Source organism: Ambystoma mexicanum, chromosome 7q (genome assembly GCF_040938575.1).
Source record: "Ambystoma mexicanum isolate Mex_15411 chromosome 7q, UKY_AmexF1_1, whole genome shotgun sequence".
In the NCBI taxonomy this organism is placed as follows: Eukaryota; Metazoa; Chordata; class Amphibia; order Caudata; family Ambystomatidae; genus Ambystoma; species Ambystoma mexicanum.
In genome coordinates, this window is record NC_090941.1 from 1,045,995,640 (window position 1) to 1,046,012,075 (window position 16,436).

The 16,436-nt window shown below is 43.4% G+C and overlaps 1 pseudogene; it reads right to left on the reverse strand.

The window, feature by feature from the left end:
- Nucleotides 1-6,894: 6,894 nt before the first annotated feature.
- LOC138527958 (olfactory receptor 52D1-like) lies at nucleotides 6,895-8,170 on the reverse strand (annotated as a pseudogene).
- Between the last annotated feature and the right edge of the window lie 8,266 nt (nucleotides 8,171-16,436).

Genomic DNA, 16,436 nt, shown 5'->3' on the forward strand with positions numbered 1-16,436 from the left:
GAGAGTAGCACCCACTCTGCACTTAACCCTGGACCCTGCTGGATCAGGCACCCTTGCCCCCTCCCTCACACTTCTGTCTGCGCATTTGCACGACCTCGAATGTACTAGGTTTAGCATGTTTGTCTGTCCTGTCTTCCTCAATCTCCCCTCCCTAGCTTGCTCTGCCTGCATGCATAGGCACATTGATTACCAACCTTGTATATCTTGTATGTTCCTCTCCCTCCCCTCCCCACTTTTCCCCCCACTATTTGTCCCACACTTATACTAGTAGAAATGCCCTGGCCTCGTATGCTAGATATTGTTGTTAGATCATTCAGAATCTTAAAGGCCTAAGAATGATGACGCTACCCCCTTGCTCCCTTCCCGCCTTGAAGCACTTTGAAGCACTTCATTTGTATATAAGCGCTTTACAAAGAAACAATTACAATTACAATCAGCGCATATTGGGCCATAAGTATTTTAAGAAATGCCAATAACTCTATAGCTCATAAATGAAGAAAGGGGATATTGTTAAAATGTAGTCATGAGCTCAATGGATTAGCTGAATCCAACCTCTACTCTACTTCGGGCAGACTTTTTGGTCACTCTTTTAGGAAAATCTAATGAGGCATGTCAACAACGTAGGCCTACAAATATTTGTTTATCATGGGAATCTGACAGTGCCTTTCGAGGTAGATATTGCTTGTCCATCTCTTAAAACAGAGGAGCAGGCTCAGAATTGAGACAACACACTTCTCCTGAGGTTTTCCAATGACAAAATCCCTCCTACTCACAGAGAGGGCAATTCTTTGGGAATAGAAAAAGGAGTGGTTGCTGAGTGGTGCAGTCCTGCAGTCACTCCTTTACCTATGTGTTCCTGAACAGAGTCTGCCTTCTCGGTCTATGTTGACTGGCTGACTGGGTGGATCCAGTTTAAAAACCCAGTTTGGCCGCGGAGAGGCCGCAGAGTTGTTGCTGAGTGGTGCAGTCCTGCAGTCACACCTTTACCTGTGTGTTCCTGAACATAGTCTGCCTTCTCTGTCTATGCTGACAGGCTGACTGGGTGGATCCAGCTTAAAAACCCAGTTTGTCTTTGAAGCGGCCGCAGAGTGGTTGCTGAGTGCTGCAGTCCTGCAGTCATGACAGGCAGGACAGCAGAGCCAGCGGAAGGGCCTGAGGAGTGCCGCCTATGGAGAGCCTGTCCCAATCGCGAGGGACTTGGCCAGCTGGAAAGAGCGAGTGCCGAGATGCTTGGAATAGCTGAGGAGGTAGAGAGTGCAGGTAAGAAGAAGGTGGAGTCCTTGCCTTGCATGGTCCTCCCTGCGCTATCCATTCCAGAGCTGAGAAGCAGACTGTCTCGCGTCCTACCACAAAGACTAACAAACAGTAAATACTCAAACATAACCTCAAAATCGGTCCTGAGCGCCCCCTCGATACCTATGACATCTCAGCACTCGGTAAGCCCTGTGTTTGCTTTCCAGGTGGACAACGGGGCACCCGTGATGTTTGAGGTGGAGCTGTCATTGGACCGAGGAGGGTGTGTGAGGGGGAGGAGGAGCAGAGGAGGGAACAGCTCTGCGATGGCTGTACAGAGGAGCCGAGCGTAGATCTAACTGACTCGCTGGCGGTGAGCGACGAGGGAAGGTTGATTAAAGGGAATGAAACGGACCGCAACGGGAGTATGGAAAGCATGAGTCAGGCAAATCCAGCCTCTGTGCAGCTCAAGAGAAAACAAGCTTTGGATCTATTCACTCATAAACTTAAATTGACAGTCAAAGATGGGCAAATGGAGCCATCAAATGTATCAAGCGCACAAGAGCTGGAGGTAACCCCAGCAGATCTGGGTGTAGCAGATGAGGACCTATGGATTGTAATCCCAGTAATGGACTCACCTCCCCCCGCACTACCACAACTGTGAACAGTGGAGATTGAGATACACATGGGAAGACAGAACCCGGAATTGAACTCGCCATCGAATTCTCCCGAGGAGAGGGCTCAACCTGAGAACACGGGGCTAGGAGCTTGCGGGGGATGGGACTTGCCAAACCCACTAGACATCTGGGAGTGGGGGAGGTAGCTTGCATTGGAGGGAGATCAGAAGCGTTTAACCCCAGTGACAACGGACAAGGCAACAGGAGCAAGCCAGTGTGGCCTCAACGCGAACGAATCTCTGAGGGGAATCTGAGAAAGGCCCAGTGAGTAGGTAATCACTGGACCCGACAACGCTATTTGCCAGGTCCGTCCCATCGTCGACGGCATGAAATTACCAAAAAATAACGTAAAAACAGTGACTTTGACACAAAAAAAAATGAAGGTGGGTAAACTTCAAAGGAAACCCTATTATAGGGGTTCAAGTCACAAGAGCCTTTCAATGCACATGAACAAGGAAGGCTTGTGCACTCCCCTAACAAACCTTTTTTTTAAAAAGGGCTTAAATACGGATTTCCTAACTAACGAAATTTCGGATGCTGAGTTGTTAGAGGGAGGGGAGGCAGTGGAAGACTCCTCTCACTTAGCGGTGAATATGCCTCTCTTCCAAGAGGAGGCTATACGAATACCGGAGAAAACTTCAATGCCACTGAGATGGCACTATGGGAAATCACCAGCCGTCTCAACATTAGTCCCACCCCAATCTCCAATATCTGGGCAGGAGCCCAGGGTTTCAACTACAGCCGTGGCAAGAGAAACCTTGGGTAACCTTTGGGGAACAAAGGGCAGCGGGAATATCCTCAGCCTGACTGCACCTAACTCCCCCCAGAATGTAAACATCCTGGAGAGTTTTGCCAATCAGAAAGCAAAAACAGGTCCTCAAAAGGGCGAAAAAGACAATAACTCACTATGGCAAACCATGGCAACTCAAAAAAATCTAGAGCAACAAGATAAAACAACAAGATCACCTGAGGCTCCTGACTCCCCCCTTCGCTTAAGAAGACTACGGGAGCAATCACAAAGCGTTGTCACGGAAACACCTCAAAAAAAGCCTGATCTAATGGCTATAATGTCGACTATGATGACAGCGCTTGTGCCTTTCAGCAAGCTGTATGAAGCGCTGAATGAAACATTGAGAGATCAAACTATGCTTATTGCGCTAATACACAAAAAACTGTCCTATTTACAAAAACAACTAATGATCAGCATAGAAAGAAAGGAGAACACAAGGGAGCAGGGGACATCCTGCAAAGCTGACATGTAGGTGGGGATACCGGAAACCAAAGTGACCATAGAGAGAGAAACATCCCCTGGTCATGGGAAAGGGCTGGGGGTCAAAGAAGATGTTGCAAACGAACTTCAGAAGGGGGATCACTAATCCCGAAACCAACCGACCAATTGGACCAAGGAAAGAAAGACAGTGTGTCAGATTACGGGTGTGTCAACTTTGACCAACTGAAAATACCTTCACTTTCGACAAATGCGAACTCAGGAAGGAAGCATCATCGTCAGAACAGTGGAAAAAAACAACACGAGCTTGAGAGATTCTTCGACCAAAGACCCAAGACCGCCGGTAAAAGTGATGCAAAGACGGGCCAATGCTCCCAAAAAAACGAGTCTCCTGTTGTGATTTTTAAAGTAGTCAATGCCCCCGAACACCCAAGATGCGTAACCGTGGCCAAGCGTAAAATAGGGAAGGCTAACACAGCCAGCGAGCAACCGCAAAAAAATCAAAACTATGAGGAAGAGAAAACATTCAGAAGAAAGCAAAGAAGACGAAGAAGCCGCTACCTTAGCGGTCTTAGTGGACTTAAGTACATACACGGTCGAAGACTCTGAACATGATCTCCCTCCAACTAAGGTAGGGTCAAGAATTGTTGGAGAAAAGAGAAAGGTTCATTTGAGGGGAGAATTCACAAAATAATTGTGCATAACGAGAATCTGGAGGCATCATTTAGAACAATGGAAGAAAAAAGGAAGAGTCAGGACAAGCATATCAGCCTAATACCAAAGAAGAGGAACAAACCCAAATTGCCCCCAGAAAGGAGTAAAAACAGGAGAAGCCCCAAAGTATCCAAGGCTTTTCCAAAGAAAGTATCAGATAGGAGAAAGCATGAAACCTCTTCGAACCAGAGTTCGAGGAGAAGAGAAAGACACAGGAGCCTGATCCGATCAAGGCTCAACATTGGTACAGAAAGGACTGAGAGACCAGCGAACAAATGAATCCAATGTAATTGTATTTTTAAATTAGAAAGGATTAAGGCAGAAAAAGATTTACACTAAGCAGGAATACAACGCTTAGCCTCTTTAACCAAGTGCCCAACCTACACCAAAGCCGCACCATTGGCCTTATGTGAGCTACTATTGAGACTTTGTTTGCAGGGCGTGGCTTCTTCATACCAGAGCTGGTTAAAGTTAGAAGGACTTAAAAAGAAGGTCAAATTATTCATGCTGGGTCCCATTCGCATTGGAAGCAAATTCATTCTTAGAATGCTGGATTTCAAATATGAAGGCCTTGAGGGAAATCGTTCCTCCTGTGCCCTGAATCTTTTTTTATAAGCAAATTCAAGTTGGAGAGGATTGACAACAGGTGTAGTTCAGCTTTAAATGGAGGGTAATTGTCTCCTCCGTAATCTCTCTGGCATATGAGTTAATTAGACAATCTTTTTCTAATTTTTCTTTTTTATTCAAATGTTACATAGTTCAAATATAACTTTATACACAGTTGTAAATACACAATTTGAAATGCAAATGTAAAGTTTTTCATTTAAAAGACAAACAACTTTTAAAATATTCCTATTATTGATGTAAGCATTTTTTTTCATTCAAATGATCCGCCACAATAATTAAGAACAACTAGTCAAGCAGCACACCCTGAATTCATCCATTAAGATATTGTCATATGTATATAGAAACGTATCGAATATAGCACATCTTAGCATCATTTGTTTAGCGCAATTCATTAGAAGATGCCTTATGGTTTCCAATTGTCCAACTTTTTTACATATGCGCCAACTGCGGTTCTCCAGGGCCAGGGCCAGGGCCAGGTCTAAGCTTGGTCCCAGCACTGTGAGGCATGGTAACTGATTTAGTCTTAGAAGTATATGCATTTCCTGAAATGTTGAGAAGGGTAGTTCTTGATATACTTCTGGGCTGTTCTTCTTGACATTGTTGCAATGCCATTCATTGGCAAGTCAGCAATCTGGGGGGTGGGAGGGCAATGTGAAAATGTCTCAGAGATCTGTTGGAGGCAATGCCCCTTCACAGATATGATAGAAGCGTTCTTCCAGTTGTGGGGTAGACGGGTTCAATTTTCAACTATAATAATAAGGAATGCCCCAAAGCAATGCAAGAGACTGGGCCTGGTCAACATGGTGTGGCCATCTTAGGCTTGCTTACCTCTCACTCTGTCATTTTCAATAGATTTTTCTATACTTCTGCAATTGTTTTGTTACTGCATAATTTCAGCAACCCTCGTCTAGTGGTTCTCTCCCGTTCCCTATTCTTAGGGGTCTTGGAAGCAAGTCAACGCAGAGCAACACAGGTTCGAATATCGGTCTTGCGCTTAGAAACTGGTCTCCAGTATTAAGCGTGTTATAAAAGAACAAGTATAATTATTTATTTATTTGTTTATTTATTTAGCGCACCCGAACCGGAGGTATCTGGGCGCAAGTTTGTAGGTTACAATTACGGTACAGGAAGTTTCTTTACATGTATCAAGATACATAATTTGATATGGGAAGCATGTTATAATACATCAACATAATACGGTTGCAATAACGGTACAGTAGGTTCCATACGTATGCCGCTGTACAAATACTATGAAGCATAAGCATACTGTACTAAATCAACAAACTCAGCGAGATGAACAGCTAGCAGGTTCAGTTGTGATCAGGGGGAGAAACAGAATCATTACTGTTTCTGTGCAAGGAGCCATGTTTTCAGTTGTTTGTGGGAGGCACAGAAGGCTGACTCGACTCTTAGGTCTGAAGGCAGGGCATTCCAGAGTTTAGTGGCTAGTACTGGGAAACTCTTACCCCCTCCTTTTTTCTAGTTTGTATCTGGAGATCGTTAGTAGGTTGACCTGAGAGGCTCTGGTAGGTCTGTTAGTTTACTTGGTTTAAAACTTACTATTTAGATATTTGAGAGCTTGGTTGAAAGCCATTTGTGGGTTAGTGATAGAGTTTTAAAGGTGATGCAATCGCCTTTAATAATAATATAATAGAACATCTCATGGGTATTTGGTCACTGGAACTGGATCCAGGTGTTTTCCGGTCATCAAAGGCAACTGAGACCATTCAATTGTATGAATACCCATGGAATGTTTGGGCTTGTTGATGCTGTGAACAGAATGCAGATCCATTTCACGTTATACTGGCAGTTTAGCGTTTGTCAATTTCAGAACCAACTATATTACAATTGTCGGTTTGGATATATATGCTTAAAACGTCAGGGGCCAGATTACAGAACCTTTGCACCGGTGCAAGTGCAAAGTTGCACAGTATTAGCACTAGGGCAAAGTTTGCCCTACTTTTAAAAACACTGGGACATATTAGACACCTATTGCACCATGACAAGTGCAGTTTGGCATGGTATAAGCACCAGGATAAAAATTACCCTTAGGGCAAAAAGGATACATTCTCACTGCATTATTGCAGTAGGGCAAAGTTTGCCCTGGTGCTAATACGGAATGGTATTAGCACTAGGGGAAACTTTGCCCTGCTGAAAAAACGCATCGAAAATATATCTGTTTTGCGCAATGGCAATTTTTTCCCTGGTGCTTATACCATGGCAAACTGCACTTGTCATGGTGACACCGTTTTATTATATGTCGCAGTGTTCTTACAAATAGGGCAAACTTTGTCCTAGTACTCACACTGTGCAACTTTACACTTGCACCGGTGCAAAGCATCTGTAATCTGGCCCCTGGTCTCGAAGAGTCATGAAGACACTCCGCTTACCAAGCAGGAAGATGGATGACAATTCTTAATTAAAGAGCTCGATCAAACTCTGCCTAATTTTCTTTGAACTCGCATTGTATATAATTGGGTTGAGCATGGACGGCACCAGGACATACAGGTTTGCCACCAAAATGTGGATGTTAATCGGAATATTTTTCCCGAACCTGTGAGCAAAATAGGAGAAAAATGCAGGAACATAATACAGTATTATGATACACACATGTGAGGCACATGTACTGAATGCCTTCCGACGGGCGAGCATGGAGGTCATTCTCAACACTGCCCGAAGAATACAGCATCCAAGCCCACCGATGAAAGAGCCGCAGTCAACCCATACACACTATTGACCGTCACATCAGCACAGGCTAACTTGGCTACACCCATGTGTTCACAGTAAGTGTGGGGGATAACAATGTTATCACAGTATGGCAATCTGTGGAGAAGAAAACTTAGTGGTGTTATTACACAAAGGCTACGTACGAATCCCACGAACACCATTTTCCTAATGAACCTGCTTGTGAATATCCCTGCATACTTGAGCGGGTGGCATATTGCCACATATCGGTCAAAAGCCATGGCCAACAAAATGTCTGACTCCAAGTTATATATGAAATAAACGAAGAAGACCTGGGTAAGGCAAGCAGTAAAATAAATACTCTTGGAATTAAACCAAAATATGGCTAATGGGCCTCATTATGACCCAGGCGGTAAGTTACCGCCTGGGTCGTACCTTTACCACCATGGCGTAAACTATGTTTGCGCCATGGTGGTTGGCGGACTTACCGCCCCATTCCGAGGTTGGCGGGGCGGTAAGTCCCCAATCCCCATTTACCCTTCCCCATTCCCATTTTTGCCCCATAGGGCATAATGGGAGTGGGGAAGGCGTTAATTACGCCACCGTAAATTACGGTGGCGTAATTAACATCAAGGTCCCTTAGCGCCATGGATTTTAACACCTGCTAAAAGCAGGTGTTAAAACCTCCATGGCGCTAAGGGACCTCGGAATCAGGCGGTAAGGGTCGGCGCTGTTTACGCCGCCGTTAACCCCTTACCGTCTTAGGCACAGTGCAGGACGGCAAGACCTGGTCAGCGGCTGATAACATAGAGAGAAAGATGTACATAGGTTCATGGAGGCTTCTCACAGTCAATATTAGAAACAGCACCAGGCTGTTCCCTATGAGTCCAACAATGTACATAAGACAGAATGCGAGACCGATCCAGGGGAAGGAATCTTCCAGCCCAGGAATTCCAAGCAGGATGAATGTTGACGGGTGGAAGCTGCTGCTGTTGGTAAGTGACATGATCCGCTGGCAAATCTCACCAACCACGCAGCGTCCTGTAGAGACACAAACACTGGGATTATACAAAGTTATTTCCCTACCCCCTTTTCAGCCCATTTCATTTCTCCATAGAAAGCTGATCCTGTCCCCATTAATTCACACTTCTCCAACTATTCTGCATCCAAAATGTCCCCCTACGCCCATGAATTGCCACACAGGTGACGCACAGCTGCGGTGTTTGCAAAGAAAGGCACTTGATTTCAAGTCCCCACTTGTCTGTATTGTGCACTTTGCAAAGACTTTATTGTATTCGTGTCTGAAATGACAATCAACCAATGCATCGTCTCTACAGCTCTGTTCGCTCTTTAAACTATGGGCCTCATTACACGGTAGGCGTTAAACCAAGGTGCTATTAGCACCTTGGTGGACGCCGGTACCATACCGGTACCACCATGGCGGAATGGGGAATTACCACCCCATTCCGAGGTTGACGGGCGGTTATTCCCCATGCCGCCATGGCCCTTCCCCATTCCCATTTTTGCCCATAGGGCATAATGGGAATGGGGAAGGCGCTAATTGCGGTACCGTAATTAGCACCAAGGTCCCTTTGCGGGTGCCTACTTTAACAGCTGGTCTACACCAGCCGTTAAGGTCAGGTCCCGCAAAGGGACCTCGTACTAAGGCGGTAAGGGTTAATGGTCACCGGTACCCTTACCGGTGACCCCTAACCCTAACCGCCTACCGTGTAATGAGGCCCTATGTTTTTTGGTAAAGTACTTGCTGTTATTCTGTCCATTTCAAACATTGTGTACCCCTTTTGATGAAATACTAAAAGAAGTAAGAGCACAACTACATACAGTAGAAGCCTAAACAACTCCCAACATATGGTGGGAACTATTTGCAATACCTTTAGGGATAGGTGGAAACACTAGTTATAAACATAGGGCTTCATTACGCCAAACCAGGCTCCTTTATCGGGTTCCTGCAATGAGGAATAACCGGGTTATTCCAACATTGGAGGATCCGGTCATTCCTCCTTGCAGGAACCATTCCCCATTCCCATTTGAGCCCCCATAGGGCTCAATGGGAATGGGGATAGAGGTAACAATGGGCACATTATGAGTGCCCCGTTGTTACCTCCTTCTTCCCCTCGCGGGACCCGGAAAGCACGCCTGGTTTAACCAGACGTGCGATCCGCGTCCCGCGATGGGAAGCTTGGAATCAGCCCTGTCGGAATGAGGGGGTCGGTCCCGTACCGGCCCCCTTCATTCCGAGACCACACGGGTCGTAATGAGGCCCGTAGTCCTCTAAAGGGACAGGTGTTCTTTGAAAACCTCTTGGGAAATGTAGAGGGCCCGACACAACATTGTTCAAAGGAATCACCAGGGCAAGTAAAATCTGGTCTGGACTCATTTGAAGAATATGTAGTGATAAAGATAGTTGTGTGTTATTTATATAGCACGTGTGCCTAAGTGCTTTACATTGAACACATTTACATACGATATAACCCAACCAACGTTGGTAATGATGTATCAACCTCGCAGTATGAAATGCTGATTTGGCCCTGCCGGGATTTAAACCTGCAATCACACACAGATCTCAGCAGTGAGTGCTCAACTCGCTGAGCTATCTTACCGTCAATCTTATAGTGCTGTCAAAAGATTCTCCCACGTGCCACCTAGGGTCAACGAACTTCCAACACAGCTGCACACTATTGTGGTTACAAACCCTATAGTCAAACTCTCATTTTGGAGTTCCACGGTATTCCACTGTGCAAATTGAATAAATGCCACCTGCCATATCCGCATTGGTAACGCAGCATTTACAATAGATCCCAATGGAGTCCGTCTGCTTTTTGCTGGTGCAAAAATCCAGCAGACTGCATAGCGATCTCCAGTAGCGGCACTGGCATGAAAATCCATGTGGGGGGAAAAAGCTGGAGTATTTGTATGATGGTGAGGAACGGAGCAGCTGATGCGCAAGTTGCGTTCTTTACCTGCTCTACGCCATACAAATTACGCCACAATGGCTGTATCATAAATGAAAGACATACAAGTCTTAAGCAAGGCTTTCGCATCTTTCATTTAAGATAGGCTAAGCTCAGAATGAGCTTCTATTCTTTTTTACATTTGTACCCGCCAAAATACTGCAGTCTTCTGGTATTGTTATCCGGACTCTGTCACACACTGACACATTCACCAGTTGTACTGCATTGTGGGCGTCACAATCAAACTTGTTTCTTTCTTGCATCTGCCTTATGTTGCGTCTCTTTTTTGCAACCAGTCTGGACACAGCTTTTTTTCAGTTTGAGACCCCCTACTCATTTTGAATGAGATTATATCCTCAATAGAGTGTCTGATAAAGCAATGGGCAGGGACCATTTCCATCACCGGCCTCTTTCCCATCTTGCCCCATTCTTGTGGCTCTATGGATGCTCTCAATCCCCAGCCTTGTGTGTCTTTCCACACTCCCATTTACCTAATGATGACACATTGCACTGCATTTATGGATGATAACACTTCCTGCCAAATACCTTTCCATTTCTCAGTGTGTAAATTGCACAGCAATATCGGTATCAACGGAGGAAAGGCAACCAGCAACTCTTGAGTATAGGTGCGTTATAAATGCATATCATAACTGTGCTTTGGATAATGTTGTCCAGAAACTTGTTAAAATCCTTGGTGCAAATGTCAATGGTAAATTCGACCTCCACCAGCTTTAGAGATGACAGACAATCCCTTAGCAATACTTTTTAATATGTTTTACTAAACAAATACATATGGTTTATAAAACCTTCACAAAAAGTATAACAATTTACATTAGAAAGATACATTATTCCATGACATTTTTACATTATTATATTACATTACATTTTATTCATAATAATGTATTTCAATCTAATTAATTTTACAATTTCCTAATTGATTATTTTTTCAAACAAGAGATAAAAAAAGGAAAAAAAGAAACAGTGTAATCAGACTAGACCGTCCCAGATGGAATAACATTTGTATGAATGACAGGAACACATAAAAACGGTTTGTCCTGATTGCTTTGGCTATGGTACTTTGTGAGAGTGTTACATAATTCCCTCCAGCTTACACACCTTCTTTAGGAATGACAACGCTCTTAACTTTAAAGGCATAGAGTCCCCGTGTAACATTGATAACCAAAACAAGTAGCTTGGTACCCATTCCGATTGCTAACAAAAGACCCAAAATAATTATAATCTCGAGCATTGAGAACTGGGCATATGAGTAATCAGTGAAATAGCGTTTCTACCTTACAATTTGTCTGGCAAAAGCTACAGAAGCCTTTCATTTTTCCCACTTTGTCACAAAATTGATAATATTTCCTTGGTTTTCACTACATTGAAGCAAATCCGCATAATGTTATTTTTCACCCCCCCCTTACTGGGGTAACAATGTAGATATTGTTCCATAGAAGAACACCATTATTGAGGTGACACAGCTTGGAAGTGTGGGATGTTTTTACCCATGCATCCAAGCCCTACCATAAAACTGTGCAGTACTGGCATGTGAAACATCATGATGGCCAGAACTCCCCAGAGAGTGCACAGGGAAAACATGAAGAATAGGCTGCCACCCATTTTTGCCTATGTTGTGAGCACAGGAGGGCACTGCCTAAAACCACCATTGGGCTACACAAACAGTAACCTGAAACCATTGGGAATGGCAATGCTGATTGCCAAAAGCAACCCAGAACTGTGGAGAATTCATTTTCTCAATATCAAAAATGGATGCAGTACCGGTGCTCACCACTATCAGAAAGCCGGCGTTTTAAAACCACCAGAATTTTGTGTAAAACTGAACAAATGAAACGAAACCAGGCCAAGGAAAGACTTGCTAAGAGGTGGATACAATGTAAAACTATATTCTGAAATGACTTGAAGGAAGTAATTATTTAATGTATATATAAAAAATAGCTGCATGTAAGTTGGATTTGAATGTAGAAAACTGGGAACTAAAGTGACATTTAGCTCAATTCTGCCTGACAACTACCCCCGACAGGAGAAACCTGCTCAGCCACTCTTCCCAGGCCTGGCTGCATCCTGCTGCCCCCACCAAATGGATATGACACCTCTCTGAATGAGTTAGGGGTGGAGCACCTGGGGACTGGAAGGGACAAAACAATGCAACTTCCTTGACTCAGGCAAATGTTATATTGGGGGGGTCGTAAAATAGCTTCCTCTTGGGAGAAACTGGGGGGCAGCTGTGCCTCTGTGAACAAGCTGGGTTGGGGGAAGTTGACAAACCAGTTATTCCACCATGTGATGTGGGAAGCCACACCCCTTTTTGACCAGGGCATAATTTTAAAAAGATGGATAATTCATAGTACGGACCTGTCAAAATTATATAAATAATATCATTATTCTTGGGATTTTTCCGTGCACATTTTAAGAGGTGTTGGGACCCTGTGGTATGTTCTAGGGACTAGTAGCAGAAATAAGGTTGTCACTCCAAATGTCTGCATGTTAAAATTCTGACACTTTATCATTTGTAACCCATATCCCTGGTGCACATTTGTGTAAAATCTGGAAAGGTTTAGAGGTCGTTATCTGGATGAAAAGGGGAGAATTCTGTCATCAGTGGACACAACATCGTACAAAGACAATGGTTTGGTGCTACAGAAAATATGTTAACTGGACCTATAATATGAGAAAAATGGTACATAGATAAATATGTATTTGGATCAGAAATAGATTTGTGTGCAATTTGACAAGGGGAGGTTCCTCTGACCATAAAACCTACAGCATCACTCTGACTTCCAATCAAGGGAGAGAGGAGGAATTGGCCAATGATAAGTGAGAGGGGCAGGTTTAGTTATGACCAACGCACACACCCACTTTCTAAAAACATAAAAAGAGACACTGGAAGTCAGACAGGACATTCACTTTCCACTTTCTTGCGGGACGCTTTGCTGGGAGACTTCAGACTTCACATCCAGAGATCCAGACTTCAAATCCATCAATCTACAGTGAGCAGAAATTAACTCCAGAATTTGTAGCAGAGAGGCCTGAATCCACAAGCTGAATCCTCTTCAGCAGGCCTCAAAACCAACCAAACTATTCAACAGCCGGGCGAGCTGTTTGAATTTTTGCCAAGAACATTTGCAAGAACCTGTAGCAGTATCCAGAAAGCAGTGCTGTATCCATAACCAGAGAGAACCACAAACCAGACCGTTGTGAGCAGAACCGGTGCTTGACAGACCCAGAGAGCAGAGCTGACCCCGATAGCCGGGACTTCAGAACCACCCGCTGAGCAGAGTGAACCGGTGCCTGACAGACCAGCAAAGAAGAGCTGACCCAGATGCTGTGAGCAGAACCGCCCGAAGTCCAGTCTAGTTGACCAGATCCGTGACGAGGCCCATTCATTTCAAAATTAGGAGTGAGTTTCTGCCAGAACTGTGTAGAACCCAATCTCTTAGTTAAAATAATCTAATCCAAACTATTTTAACCTAAATAGAACTGCCTCCTAGAAATCGTGTCATCTGTCATTCTAAAGCTGCGAGCTGTCATCTGTCATTCTAAAGCTGCAAACTGTCACCTGTCATTTTGAGCTTTACTTTAAATCCAAAAAACTACCTTTATTAAATCGGTCGTATCGCCGGAACCGTTTATGCTAGAAACGAGATTTAACTTTCATCTTAAGGCTAAGATTCGAGGCTTTCCTACGAACCTAGAACCGACTCCTTATAGTGCCTCTGTAATTACGCTTGACACGCGCGATTAAATTTGCCGTGATTTGACATTTGCACAATTTCAGCCACGTGTAAAAATCAGCAGCTCCTTGCTTTCCTTTGCTAAAATTCGTTTAACCTGTTAGTTACTCATAGGGCATTGCTAAAGTGAGCCTGAACTAATATAAACTAGATATCACCCACCCTGAACCCCCTATAGGGAATTAAAAGCCTTTTTAGCATATTGTTCACTTAATTGCAACCACATCAAAGTATCTTGCCTGTGTTAAAACTCATACCTGTTTTCCTCTAAGCTTGCTAGGGGGGAACTGAATTAAATTGTTTGCATTCCTGAGAACTGTATGCTCTCCTTTTTATCTCCTTACATGCCATAGGGGGGGAGTGAATTGTTCAAGAAAAAGTGATCATATTATCTTTTGGTTGAAATCATATCCAGGTTATTTCTGTGTTGTATTCTGCCTCGCCTTGCCTTTCCTTGAACCATATAAAGCATTCTTAGCTACTTCATCCTCTCTATATCACTTCTAAGCCATCAAAAAGAGTGTACCACTATAACATTATCCATTGTTGATCAACATCATAATCTCAAGTGTGCTATCAAACATTAATTTATTATAAAAGTGTGATATATATATATATATATATATATATATATATATATATATATATATATATATATATATATATATAGTTTAATTTTCAAATACACCTTTTAAATTTGCAAAACAAATCTACTTCTTGGCTCGGTGGGGTCAGGGGGATTCTAAGAGAGGGGTGTTATACAAGGGTTCATCATCCAGATTATAACTTGCCATAAAAATATATAAATAAGGGCTTCCCTTGGGCATCCCAAACAAGGCACTGACTTAGTGGGATTGCTTGATTGGAGTCACTTACAGAGGTACACACAAAAGTCAAAGGCTTCCATCTTATTAACATACCAAACATTGCTTGTAAGCAAGTTGTTTATCTTCCAAGGATTAGATATAAGAGTTTCCATAGACAACCCCAGATTGTAAAGGATCAATGCTTCCTCTGAGCCTAGGTCCTTCATGAACCTTTCCATTTCATCTGCCCCAAAGAGACTGGAAAAATTCCCCTTTGGGCTAATTTCACACTTCCTCAATAAAGACAATCTTTTCCATTGAATTATACTTGACATCGGTTGCAGGCCCGTTTCATATGTTATTATTTGTATTGGGACACATTTGGGCACATGAAATAGGACAGATCTCCAGATTAGACCTTCCAATTTCTTCCACTCTGGATACTCTGGTAAAAGATCTTGGTATGATTTGCTATGATGGGATAATCTAGTTACTGCATATCGTTTTCGACAGAAAGCACCTTATTTTCCAATTTCCAGCAGAACTTGCTTTTCGACTGGCGACCTTTCAATAGATTCAATATGATCGTTTTGGTCAGATTCATTTTTAGGTCATGCTCACCCATATATTGCCCAAAAGCATTAATCATCCTCTGCTGCCCAATGGGAGTACAATCCACCAACACAAAATCGTCAGTATAAGCTGCCCAGGTAATGTTTAATGTTCCATTCTAGGAGATATAAGGGAAACAAGATCAACGGCTCTACCCGCATCTGCCACGTACGGGTTAAATAATATTGGAGCCAATGTGCAGCCTTGGCCTAAGCCACTGTGAGTTGGAAGGCTGCTCGACAACAGACCTTCCGAGTTTAATCTAACTTGCATCTGGGAGCCTCTATGTAGATGAATCAGAATAATCAGGAGACCCTTGGGAATTCCATACTCTTCCAGACATTCCTCCACAGAATGTCTCTATTCACTGTGTCAAACACCATGGACAAGTCCATGGGTGCCATATATACTGAAGAGGAATTTGATTGCCATGTGCACCTTTGCAGGCAGCTGAACAACAGACCACCACAGTCTGTGCTTATTTTTCGAAAGCCCATTTGACGATAGTCCAAAACTTCCTTTGTTGAACACCAGACCTCTATTTGGTCTAGTAAAATGGATGCAAACATTTTAGAGTCAACATCCATTAGGGCAATAGGTTTGTAATTTAAGGGAGACAATCTCAAGCCTTTCTTCAAAATAGGAATGACGTAAGGTATTTGCCATGACACAGGAATACATTTAAAGTTTACAATATCGGAAAACTGGATATGTAGGATCTTGGCCCATAGATCTACGTTTTGTTTCAATATTACATTTGTTAAGTTTTTGGGGCCTCCAGCTTTAGATGACTTCGATTTCCCTATAAAGCTTGCAATGTTATTAATTGATATGGCGATGTTCCAATCGTAACCCACCACACTAGTCGTCTACCAAAAAACCCTGTATTCTTGTAAATATTCTGGAAATGAAGCAACCACCTTCTCTGCAATAGGATTAGTTACCAGCTGGTGTTGTTTCACCTTGGTCTGGTTGATTAATTCCCAGAACTTACGAGTATTATTGCCCTTTAGAGATGCCATCATGTTCCCCCGTCCGTTTGATAGAGTGTAGAATGGTGAGCCTTAAGCCAATACTTATGCGATTTTTTTAACTTCCAGACCTGTTCTTTGCTTGATGTGCACATGCCC